Below are 12,666 nucleotides of genomic sequence, written 5' to 3'. Positions count from 1 at the left end.
CGATGAATAGGCGCGACATTGTCACTGAGACGAGCCGCTCCCACACAATGCCCGGCATGATATGCCGCCGAGCCGGATACACGCAGGCGGTCACACACAAAACACAATCTTGCTGGAGCGTCCGCCAGCAAGCAAGCGCAGACGCGCACAAGGAGGCAAGCGAGTGAACGGTGCAAAACGCTTGGGCGAGGAAGACAAAATGGCGCACTGGTCCAACGGCTAAGGCCGGCTTAGTTACAGCGTTGGCGTACTTGCGTGGCTGCGTGGTTGCACACAGGCTCGGGCATCGACTGCGCAAGATGTGAGGGCTGGCGTGAAGGCTGGAGCATTGAAGAGGCATGGCGAGGCGAATCGGACTGCAATGTTTTGTGCAACTGTGGAGTTGAACCTGGTTGAACCATAGTTGAACCACGCGCACTAACGAGCGCGTCCCAGACCTCGCTTGGGCTGGAGCTGCGCTGCGTCGGCGTAATAGCACTAAAGGTGGCGCTAGTGATTAGCTAGTGATTATGGCCTAGGCTGGCGTTCACAATTCACACATCAAGCAGCATCTTCCGGAGCTAAAAAAATGAACAGCTATACACCCAACTGGGAACATTTGGGATAGCGAAAGTTATTTTCTACCAAAAAGGCTCGCTAGCGTTCAGCGAAGCAGACGACCCTATTCCACCTTTCTGGAAAATAACTCGTTGCTTCCTTGCTCCACACGGTGCCGAAGATAGGCAGAGTGCCCGATAACGCATGGGCAAAGTACCGAAGACTTAAAGAAGCATTTTGACAGGCGAAACTCCAATTGCTTCAATCCAAAATTGTAGAACCGAACCGCTGCAAACTTCAAAAAGCGCGCGCTGAGTGCTCACTCAAAAAAAAAATAAAAAGCCGTTAAACATTGTAATAAAGGAGTAATTTGTTGGATTTAAAAAAAACTTGGCTTATAAAACGTTTTTTGCTTTTTATTAAGCGAAAATATTTTACTTTTTAGTTTATGCATTTGTGGTAGTAGTTTTCAGCACCACCAGGGCACCAGGGATTCCTCTGTCGCTTCAATTCAAATTTCAAACATAACAACCGTTGGTCGCGTTTGTCGTTCCTAAAAGTTGCTCTTGCGTTTGTAAGGTTGTTTGCGCAAAAAAAAAAAAAAAATGCTTTTGAGAGAGTAAATAGGTAAATGGTGTTTTAAATGCATCTCCAAAATACCTTGCTCAAGCCTTTGTATGCGTGAAGACTGCCACGGTTCCCCAAGCGTCCGGAAACGACTCGGCACGAACAAAGGTGAGTAGCTACTAGCGTGATAAGTAGTAGCAGAGTTTCTTGCGGTCGTCGTTAATGAGCTATCACTGCACAGTACCGTAGCTTGGCGAATTCTGTGCGCAGCACACGCCGGTGCCCAGCACCACAATTTGTGAAGAAGTACACGCTTGGGCTTGCAAACTTTTGGCATTACCTTTCTCGTTAAAGAAAACTGTTGAAATGGTACAAGCAGTACAACGAATGCACAGTCTATCAGCCGAGCTCGCGCTGAGCCTTTATGGACTAGTGATGCACAAAACTTTCATAAATTTCGGTGATGTCACAGCACAACGATGGAGTGCAATGTAAATACCCTATTAAGGCAAAATGGGGGGGGGGGGGAGCAACTGTACTTTTTTTTCATAGTTGGCGCCTTTCATGCTGTAACCCCGTTTTTCTTGTTTTTCGCTCACATTCTCAGATTATATATGACGCACTGGCCGAGAAGAAATAATAGTAAAAGAAAGCGTCTGAGAACACGTTGAGAGGACAGAGTTGTAGTTTCTTCCAGGCTCCACTCATTGTCTGTTGTCACTGCTACCAAGATGACACTAACAAAAAAAAAAGCAAGAAGTTTGCAGTAAGTCCGCATGTACGCAATGTTTCTCACAGATTCCGGAAAATAGCCAGTAGATAACGCTTGTGACTACAGAGACTGAATCAGAAATCGTTTGTAAGGTCCCTTTGATGTGATAAAATCCTACATAGGTCAGTGCGTTTAAGAGCACAGTTTAGCGTATGGACATTACAAATACTAGACAGTTGTTGCGCATTATGGTGCGTCCGCAAACTAAAACTCAACAATACAATAATCCTACTCATAACTCCAAAGAAAACAATGGAGATGACGGAGGAATATTCGTTATTTGGAGTTAATACACCATCTGTTTCCAAAAACCCGTATGAAATGCATGTCGTGCGATTTTGTAATCTGGACCAAAAATAAAGCTGGAGTGGGGCCAATTTAAGACAATTTGCATTGCCACTGACCGTTACCATATCTCCATGCTGCATTTATTGTTGATGTGATCAGTTGTCTTCAGATATTCATGATGGGCATATTTAGTAAATTTCTGTCTGAGCTAAAAATGAAGCTAATAGACTGCACATTTGCCTTACTACTTGTTCCATTTTTGTTGTCTCCTGTCACATAAAACAGTATGACAAAAGGAGAATGGCATATTATCTAGCTGCAAACGTTTGTTTATGGAGAAAGTTTGCAATGGTATTGCTAGTGTCTGACATATTTTAGTTTTCTTCTGCTAACTCACATTTGAGTTATGAGTAGTACCAGACCTTCCCAAAATATTGTGTGCATGTTCAAGGCACTGCCCTAGAGTTTTATTCATTCCAAGCCTTTCACTGTAGCAGGTTTGAGATTTTTGAATAAGATAAGCTCATTCACAGGCAAAGGCCGGTGAATGAGCTTTTGACTTCTTTTTTGTCCTTGTGCAGTAGGATATTTTCATGTTAGAGTAGTAAAACCCCTCTGCATCCTTGTTTACCTCGAGATAAGTTTTGCTTACCTTAAGTTTCAAACTGCTTTAATTCTCAGTGCTTTAGTTGTGTACACTTTATTATCTCGCATTTTTGCCGGCATCTGGTCGGTGCGTTCAGGGCGCCTTTTCAAGCCCTGGATGTCAACAAAGCTGCCAAGGAGGTGTCGCTGATCAACCTGTCCATGTGTGAGTAGGCCAAGCCGCGCTTGCACAGGGTCAATTAGGACGTTTCTCATTTACAGAAGATAACCACTTTTTGTGTATAGCTGATGTTGCAATTGGAATTTTCCTTGCAGACCCATGATGTGTTTACAGTGCAATTAACCGGTTATGCTGGGTGCATCAGGTTTTGGCAGGATGTGGTATGCACTTTGTGTGCACTAAATGAGAGAGAAGCTGTGCAACTTGTGCTCACTGCCCTTCATGTTACCGCTTTGCATAGAGCTGCCCTTGTGTCTAGTTTTCTTGTCTTCAGGTTTCACCTAGGAATATTTATAACTACGTTCATTGGGTTGTCCTAGGTTGTTATATGTACTCTAGAGTGGCTTAAAGGGGCGTCAAAATGATGTTAGGGCAGGAGATGACAAAGGCTTCAATTTCAGCGTCGTACCTGGGAGATCAAGTGGTTGCTGTTTAGCCAGCTGCAGGGCAATTCGACGGGCTTGCAAACCTCAGAGCTTTGTCACTTGTGGCTTAGCAATGTTTATCACACCGTTATATCCTATTTCCTAAGGTAAATGCGTGTTTTCCCCTTCCGAACTGCTATTTGCACCTATTGGTCCAGTAATCATAAAATGACCCAGGTGGTGGCCTCTGGATGGGAGGGCCCTGGTTGGTCTCCTGCTCTGGTGGCCGAGGTGCAACTGGAAATCCTGGGCAAGCGCAGCAAACAACAGACGGCCCCACTGTGGGCAGCTCAGCTGGCCTGGGCCATCGTCCGAGATGACCTGAAGGGCCACACCCTGGCCTATTCGGGCGGCTCTGTGCGGCAGCAACAGGGCTCGGCCTCAGCAGGCGCCATGCTAGGGGAGGTCACCCGGCAGGCGCTGCTGTAGTGTGCTGTATCCTCAGCCACAGCCGAGCTGGTGGGTGTCAGCCTGGACCTGACCCCAGCGCTGTGCCCTGCAATGCTACTCCCGGGTTGCCCTGCTGCGCATCCGGAGGGCGACTTGTGCTCACTCGTGGTGCATGGAGTGCTGTATCGGGGCGCCTGGCTGCGGCCGCAGTGGGAGCCCAGACACAGGGAGCTCAAGGGCAACGAACCAGTGATGTGATATCTGCGCCGAACCGTGCCGAAAGGTAGATCCTGCTACATCCTTCTTCATTGCAAGCAATCTGCGCCAATCTTGTGCCGAAGCTTCGTTTCGCCGGGTTTCCGCAATGTGTTGGCTCTGGTGGGAGGAGTCCTTTACGCCACGGGCGTTGAAGGCATCTTTTACGTAAAATGAAGTGGAAGGAAGTTTTTACATAAAATGTGCTGAGTGCCTTCTGCACGACTGCCTTTCATTTTGCAGAGCCTGCGCTTCTTAAGCCCACAGCTGAGGAAAGAAAAGTCCTCTAGAGCTCATTTTAGGGTGCTGCAAGTGATCTAACCGATGAATTGACTTTGATGGATGAATACATGCTCGTCCAGCTTGAACATGTTGATCAGATCCGTCTACACGAATTAACGAGTATTGGCAGCAGAGTTTTGAGAAGGAGGCTAACAACAAAACCAAATTCCCTCTCTTGGCTTGGCTAGTGAAGGCATTGCTGTGCATTCCACATAGAAAAGCGGTTGGGGAAATGGGCTTCAATAAGAACTGCCGGCACCTTAATGAAAGGGCTCAGTGTGCGATACAAACTGTTCATGGCATCAGGCACATTGTTTCGTTCTTCAAGCGCTTTGACGGAGATGCAAGTCACTTCAATGTGACACCAGAGGTTTTGAGAGCAGTACAAACATCGAGCAAAGACTGCCAAGAGTGCATTGTGGCTGAAAAGCTCAGGCAGCTAAGCAGTGGTGTCTTGACCCAGCCAAGGCTGGTCCTAGTCATGATGCCCGAGACAGGCTCCAGCAAGAAGTGGAGACCACAAAAATAACATGGTGGTGAATACGGAGCATCTAATTAGCCTCGACATAAAGTCCAAGAGCTGCAGGTATGTCGAAAGTGGGCAGTCTCTTTTACCTGAGGGTAAAGCTAGAATGGTGGCAGCACTGGACAAAATGGCACAAAAAACAACTTTGGACCTGTCACGATAGTTCTACTTTCATGCATATTTAACCAGAGAAACGTGGGTTTAGCGCAAGTGTCTGTTTTGTTTCGTTACATTTTCTGCTTACTTAAGGGGGGACACCCCTCTTAAAACTATTTCTTTTAATTTTTAAGTAAACTCTGTGAAACTTGTCAGTCTTGCTGCTTTTCCCCCACTGATTTCAAATATGGCATTATTTTTTTAGTTGGTCAATTAGGTCCTGAGATAATTAGTGGTAATTAACCATTTTTGGAGGAACAATAGACAAAACTGTGTTGGTCAGAAAACTGTAATCTTTAAATTTTCCAACACTATGAACCCTGGTGAGTGCAATAAGACAATCAGTTTTTTTATTCATTGCTTGGAACTGATTTTACCGCTCATTAAACTTCAGTGTTTGAAGTTGGCACTCAAAATGGCTCCTTGCCAGTGTTGCCACCAAGGTTTAACGAGCTGTAAAATTAGTTCCAAGCGACGCATCAAAAAACTAATCGTCTTATTGCACTCACCAGTGTTCATAGTATTAGAAAATGTAAAGATTACAGTTTTCTTACCAACACAGTTTTGTCTATTGTTCCTCCAAAAATGGGTAATTACCTCTAATTATCTCGGGACCTAATTGACCAACAAAAAAAATAATGCCATATTTGAAATTAGTGGAGGAAAAGCAGCAAGACTGACAAGTTTCACCGAGTTCACTTAAAAATTAAAAAAGTTTTTTTAAGAGCAGTGTCTCCCCTTAAACAAGCTCAAAGGTGTTTTCAGGGAATCTTGTCATATTGTGTTTTATTGCCATGTAGTCGTTTTAGCTTCAGGATGTTGTTTTCGTGTACATCAAACTGTCCACTAAGTGACTGTGTTTCGTTCATTCTGGTTTCATGAAAAGTTCTGTAGCCTACCGAATTGAATGCTACCCCGATAGTCGTTTTTTAAATGAAAGCCAAGTTCCTTCATGATCTGTTGGCTCATGTGGTGTATGTACACGTCGCATGAACTCTTTTGGTGCTTGTCTTGAGGCATTTCATAGTCACTGCTAAAAGACGTCTGTGCGGCAGAAACTCGTCTGTACCGAAGGCATTTTACTTGTTTAAACATTTCTGTGTGCCCAGGATGCTGCTTTTGGGGCTCCTCTTAGTTGTTTTCCTCCCCTTCCAGCAGCTCTCAGCCGTCCTGTGCCCCATGTGAATTCCAAGCAGAGAAACACCACCTGGAGGTGGCTGACAGCCCTGCCTGCTGGCCATGGAGAGTGGCCAGATTTAACAACAGGGAGGCGAGCTGCTGGCCTCACGGCGGAATCTTCGGCTGCTGGACCAGCTGCTGTTGCTGCCGGGCTGTGCCAGGGAGCAGGACAAAGTCCACAAGGTCCTGGGCTCCTACCTGGATGCCTCAGGAGTCATCCCCACGCCTCGCCTCCCAGCCCGGTTGATTTGGAACAACATTGAGGAACTGAGGGTTTGTTTGATTGTTATCTTCTCTTGTGCATGTGTGTGTGCGTCTTTTTTAATACCCCTTTTTAAGCGTCACTGAAGTGATTTGTAAATATTGCAGGAATACTAGTGCGAATTGTAGTCTGGAGTCTCTAGGCCATATTTTCACCACTCGCGGCATTTACGTGAATTTATTCGGTAGAAATAATCAATTAAAAAATGCGGCCTTCCTCCGCATCCTTCTTGCTGATTTCCTGACATTTTGTGTGACATCAAAACAAGATGGTTTGGCTGCACTACTGTGCGGCTCGCCGACCCTCCGACAGAGTCGGTCGGTCCAGCGTATAGTCTTCTGGTCGCCAGCGGGTCGTCTTAATTTGTTTGCTCAGTTGAAACTAAGCCATGACCTGTTTGTGCCTGGAAATATCTACCTTTAGTTTGTTAGTTTGTAGACTGTATTCTGTTTTAACTCACTCCACACATGCGACGCTCCGCTGACTGGTATGCTAGTGAAAAAAATCAAAGGCCAATTGAAGGTGGGAGAAGCTTTATCAAAGTTAATAAATGTACAAAAAAGAAAACTGCACATAAAACAAGGACACAAGAGAAGACAAATAGACACATAGGGTGCAGACTAGCAAGTGATTTTTTATTTTAGTGAAAAACACATCATGAAGGAAACTGCGGTAACCTAGGGCACAGAACAAAGGTAAACAACCAAAACCACAGCCAAAAGACTGAGCGCAACACGGGGGGCAAAGAACCCTACACTAGGCATGTGCAATCGCTTCGCACATAAACAAACAAGGTGAATGCCGGGGTAGTCCAAGGACACTAAAAATCACCCCCAAGAGTCCCGTTATGATACGCGATCTCGGTGCTTAGTAGGGACACTGACGGTGAACTGACGCAATCTTCGCCTTGATTTTCAGAATCGCGTACGCTTCAAAAATCTCCTTGCTGCACGCACCCCTGTAACGCTTTGTCACTTTGCATGCTTCGAGGCGTGGCGCACAGCCTTTGCAGTCTTTACAGTTGGTGGCCAGGTTGCTGCCGGTAAAAGTGCGGAGGCTGTCGGCGTGTACCCTCAGTAAATCATTAATGCATCGGCCCATTTGGCCAATGTACGATCACCCACAAGACAAGGGTGTTTCGTAGACGACGCAGCTTGACAGTTAAAAAAGCAAGGCTAAAACGGGGGCTAGTTGGTTATACATCTTCTTAAACCGCGCTGTTCTAAAACTTAGACAAGGGAAGAGCACACAAGGACGGGGCAAAGCGCGAGTCTTGTCCTTGTGTGCTCTTCCCTTGTCTAAGTTTTAAAACCGCGCGGTTCAAGAAGAGTTAACAAAGCGCTTCTCGTGTCTTTTCCGGCACCCCGCATGTCTATTTTCTTCAGAGTTTACACGCTTACCAGGGTGTCTAGTGACCGGGAAAACCGGGAAAACCGGGAAAAGTCAGGGAATTTTGCGCCACCGGGAAAAGTCAGGAAATTGTCAGGGAATTTGTCAATCAAGTAGTACCAGTCAGGGAAAACCACTTCGGGGCCTGCCCACAGTTTCAGTGTTGGGGGCCCCCAGGAAGTTACCGAAGCAACACGTTCGCGGGCGAGCGACGAAAGCGTGAACCGCATGAAACGTTTTCTGGTTTGCAAAAACGCGTCGCGCACGGTGCGCGCTGACGCCGCCGCGAAAACCACCTGCACGGTGCGTGTCGAGCGGCAGGCGCCGGCAACATGGCGGCTGCACCGGCCGCGGAGTAGTGCGCGGTAGCTCCAACGACCGCTTCTAACCGCTCTTTAAAATGCTACTCAAGGCACAAACGCGCTTGCTTGTGCTTGAAAAGAGCCACCGCAGGCACAAAATCGTCGACGCGGCCGTGAAAATACCGCGCACGAATCGCGTGCAGAAACTCGCCGTGCGGCTCCCGCAGCTCGCAGCTGGTAGGTTGCTGGCTGCTCTTGCGCAGAGGGTCGATGTAGGTGGTGCCCAAATTGCACGCACAACGCGCTTTTTTTTTTTTCCTGCGAATTTTAAAAGTCAGCGCTTTTTTGGAGCTAATCTTGAAAGAACTTTCTTATGACATCAGGAGCCAGAATTACCTAATCAAAAAGGAACTTGACATGGTTTAGCGTGAACCGTGTGGGGCATTTTCTGCTCGCGAAAATGCGCCGCGCACGTCACAGACGCTCTGACGCTGCCGCGGAACCGCCTGGCCGCTGCGCGCGGTCTGCCGGCAGCGGAAACATGGCGGCGGCTTCGACCGCGAACTGGTGACGGGAGCTCGAGCGACCGCTTCTAAACGCTCTCTAAAATGCCACACTAGGCACGCACGAAGTTGCTTGTGAGGTTAAGGAGCTTATAATGGGGGCGAAATGGTACTATAAAACATCATCCGCGCCGCTAGTGAAAGCGCCCATGCAATACCTGCCGGGGTGGTAAGCCTAAACATCTCAAGAGCTTAGAAACTGCCGCCATGAGTCATGCGGCTCTCCATTGGCGCAAGTCGGCAGGCTTCTCCCACAGCCTCGCGCGACGCGCGTCATTTTCTGAGCAAGGCAGAAGCTGCCGCGCGCGCGAATCGTCGACGCGGGCGTCAAAAAATAGCACGCGCAACGCCGACGCGCCCGAATCGCGTCCAAAAATGCACCATGTGGTTCACGTTGCATGTCAAGCCAGGACAATAAAAAAAAAAAGCAAAAGGTGCTCGCTGAAGCGCAACTTGAAGCTTCTATCCCGTAAGATGAAATAAACTCTCTGAAGCCGTAACAGAAGGCAAGCAAACCTCAAACTGAACAAACTGAAGTTAATGTGTTTTGTATATGGTTTTTATATGCTTCACAGACCATTTACACAGAATGGCGCCTGTTGTATAGGTCAGGGAATTTCGTTTAAAATGGTCATGGAAAACATGGAAAAGTCAGGGAAATTGAATTAGGCAATTTGCTAGACACCCTGCTTACACAACTTGTGTAGCTTGTTAGGTGCCGAAAAAACAACACGAACCCCCACCTTTTCCTTAGCTTTCTTGATCCTGTACCCAACATTGTGGACGTAAGATAAAACGGCCATCTTGTCGCCCTTGTCCCGTTCGCACCTCGTCTTCTTGGGGCGTGACTCGACAAGAAGCTTCTTGCCAACTGCCAAGATAAGGTCGCAAGGAAACCCTGCTTCCTTCAGTCGCTCCACCTGTGAACAGAAACTTGCCTCAGCTTGGTGTGTGCACGAGCGCTGCAGCGCATTCCCGAGAGCTGACGTGAAGTGAAGCAGTCCTTTTTGGATCGAGGGGAATAGATCCAACACACATGGTCACAGTTCACCTTGGGCTCCATATCCAAAAACTGCATCAATCCCCCGACCGGTGCTTCTATTGTTTACGAAAAGACATTGAGGGTGGAGCGAAAGAGTTCAAAACACTTCTTCAACTTGATGTGTAGTGCCCTCTGGATTGAGCTGCTACAGCACTAGGAAGTTGTCAACGAAGCGGAAAATCTTAATGACGTTAGTGCGGAGCAACGGAAGAAACTGATGAAGTTGTCGAAACGTGCGAGTAGGAGGTGACTGAATATTGGGGCAAGACACGACCCTATACATACGCCGTCCTTAGGAACATAGGGACGACTACACACCCCTTGAATTGGCTCAGCTGGTTGGGCCGCTGGCACCGTCGCAGAGTCACAACCGCCGGTTGTGCCGAATCTTTCATACGGAGGCCCGAAGGATTTGGCACAACCGGCGGTTGTGACTCTGCGACGGTGCCAGCGGCCCAACCAGAGCTGAGCCAATTCAAGGGGTGTGCAGTCGTTCCTATGTTCCTAAAGACAGCGTACGTATAGGGTCGTGTCTTGCCCCAATATTCAGTGACCTCGTACTCGCACGTTTCGACAACTTCGTCAGTTGCTTCCATTGCTCTGCACTAACGTCATTAAGATTTTCCGCTTCGTTGACGACTTCCTAGTGCTGTAGCAGCTCAATTCAGAGGGCACTACACATCAAGTTGAAGAAGTGTTTTGAACTCTTTCGTTCCACCCTCAATGTCTTTTCGTAAACAATAGAAGCACCGGTCGGGGGATTGATGCAGTTTTTGGATATGGAGCCCAAGGTGAACTGTGACCATGTGTGTTGGATCTATTCCCCTCATTCCAAAAAGGACTGCTTCACTTCACGTCAGCTCTCGGGAATGCGCTGCAACGCTCGTGCACACACCAAGCTGAGGCGAGTTTCTGTTCACAGGTGGAGCGACTGAAGGAAGCAGGGTTTCCTTGCGACCTTATCTTGGCAGTTGGCGAGAAGCTTCTTGTCGAGTCACGCACCAAGAAGACGACGTGTGAACGGGGCAAGGGCGACAAGATGACAAATTCACTTCGGTGTCCTTTTAATACTCTACAACCCGCCGTCAGTGGCTAAGGCGTTCAGCTGAGCCTGAGGTCGCAGGTTCGCTTCTCAATTGTGGCGGCCGCTTTTCTGATGGAGGTCGAAAGCAAAAACGCCCTTGTGCTCGAGATCCCGTGCAGGTGGTCAAAATGTTAATCTGGGGCCCTCCACTATGGCGCACCTCATCGCCTGTGTAGCGTCGGCGCGTAAAACATAATACCCCCTTGTGCCTTTGTCTCCTCTCTATCTGCCTGGCATGCCCTCCCCCACTCCCCACACGAGTGGACATACTGGTGTCCATCCCTAGGTGTGACAATTTACAGCTGCTGGTGCACATTCCTTTCTGCCTTCCTGGAAATTCATTCATTTTGGTAAAGGATAAAAATTACTGCAGCCTTAATTCTTATACTTGCTTTCTGGCACCTATACCCATCAATAATACAGTCGAACCCCACTACAACGAACTCCGCTTCAACGAAATTTCCGTTTCGACGAAAAATTTCCAATTCCCCATCAGTTAGCCAGAGAAGTCAGTGCAACACAGTCCTCGCCCCAACGAACCATTTGTCTGGCTTGCTTTCGCATCAATGAAATTTAATAAGTAGCTGTCTGTCTGATACCTTTCACTGCTCACTACTGGTACACATTGTAAGTGACACAGTGCCTTGTGTTCTACCCAGGCATCCTGCTGGCACGGGCAACACGGCTGGAGGCAAGAAGCAAGGACACTCAGATTCATGGGAACAAGCCAGACTGCTGATGACTGCCACATGAAGCTATCATCCCTGTTTACAAGTATATAGCGGGTTGACGGTTACCTTTTTTTGTGAGAGCTTTCTCCTGTAATTCCTTCTACTTTAATGCATATACCTAATGTTGCACTACAAATAAAGCTTGGTTTTCAAAAGATTACAGGTTGATTTATCATTTTGTACACAGGACACAAAACATGTGAAATGAGACCTAGCTGGCATGAAGCAACTCTATTCTTGTGAGTTTATGCGAATACCCCCTATTTATGTTGTGCTAACATCACCTTCAGTTGTGCTGCCCGCTTGATGCTTTCTCTGTTCACACAGGCCGGTTGTGGATGTTGCTGCCAGCTGTCAACAATTGACACACCCTGTGGTTGCTTCCAGAACACTCGGCAATGACCAGCCCTTCTCCGATTAAGCATCTTTTAAACTGCGTGCCAGTTTAAGCAAAGATATTTATTCGGAGAACAGCGGGCAGTCGAGTCGGTGTTCCAAAAGCAGCTGCTGGGTGCGTCAGTTGTGGGGACAGCTCGTAGCGATATTTCAGGCTAGCCTGTGTGTACAGAGAAAGAATTTAGTGGGTGCCACGAAGGAGCCCCTGAGTAAACGCGGATAACGTAATTCCCGATACCTCTTGAAAAGGTCTTAAAACTCCTTGAAAAGAAGTTGTATAGACGTCAACAAGAAGGTGCTGAGACATCCTACAAGAAGTCCTTTAGATGTCTTGCAAGCACCCAGATAGACGGCTATAAGCGTCGCGTTAGCACAGCTACAGGACTTCTTCAGGACGGCTTTTATAAATAACTTCTTCGCCAAGATGTCTCTAAGCAGTTCGAATCGTCTTGTGTAGATGTCTTTTAGATTTACAATAGCCCTTTTTGCGTTTCATGGGGTACATTGGTGTGCATTCATCCTTTGTTTGCAATCGCCGCCGTTTATAGGTTCCCAAGCGATGGAGAACGCCGCAAACAGTGGGCGAACGCCGTGCGGCTACCGGACTGGAAAGTGCCCAAGTTTGCGTTGCAGTTTCACTGGCAATCCCAGAGATGACTAGTCAATTAAACGGCCGTTCTATATATATAGGTAA

The 12,666-nt window shown here is 47.5% G+C and overlaps 1 long non-coding RNA gene across 2 annotated transcripts; it reads left to right on the top strand.

The window, feature by feature from the left end:
- Positions 1-903: 903 nt before the first annotated feature.
- Positions 904-11,736, top strand: LOC144147197 (uncharacterized). Of its 2 annotated transcripts, none has more exons than XR_013317856.1 (5): positions 904-1,272; positions 2,908-2,975; positions 3,593-4,088; positions 6,180-6,476; positions 11,505-11,736. It is a non-coding gene; the product is annotated as an uncharacterized LOC144147197 (long non-coding RNA). The 2 variants fall into 2 exon arrangements; XR_013317857.1 differs by having other exon boundaries at positions 905-1,272; positions 6,183-6,476.
- Positions 11,737-12,666: the final 930 nt, after the last annotated feature.

This window comes from Haemaphysalis longicornis, unplaced genomic scaffold (assembly GCF_048455015.1).
Source record: "Haemaphysalis longicornis isolate Haplotype H1 unplaced genomic scaffold, Haemaphysalis longicornis Haplotype H1 scaffold_7, whole genome shotgun sequence".
Lineage (NCBI taxonomy): Eukaryota > Metazoa > Arthropoda > Arachnida > Ixodida > Ixodidae > Haemaphysalis > Haemaphysalis longicornis.
The sequence above is the reverse complement of the archived record's forward strand: the minus strand, read 5'-3'. Positions and strand labels throughout refer to the sequence as shown.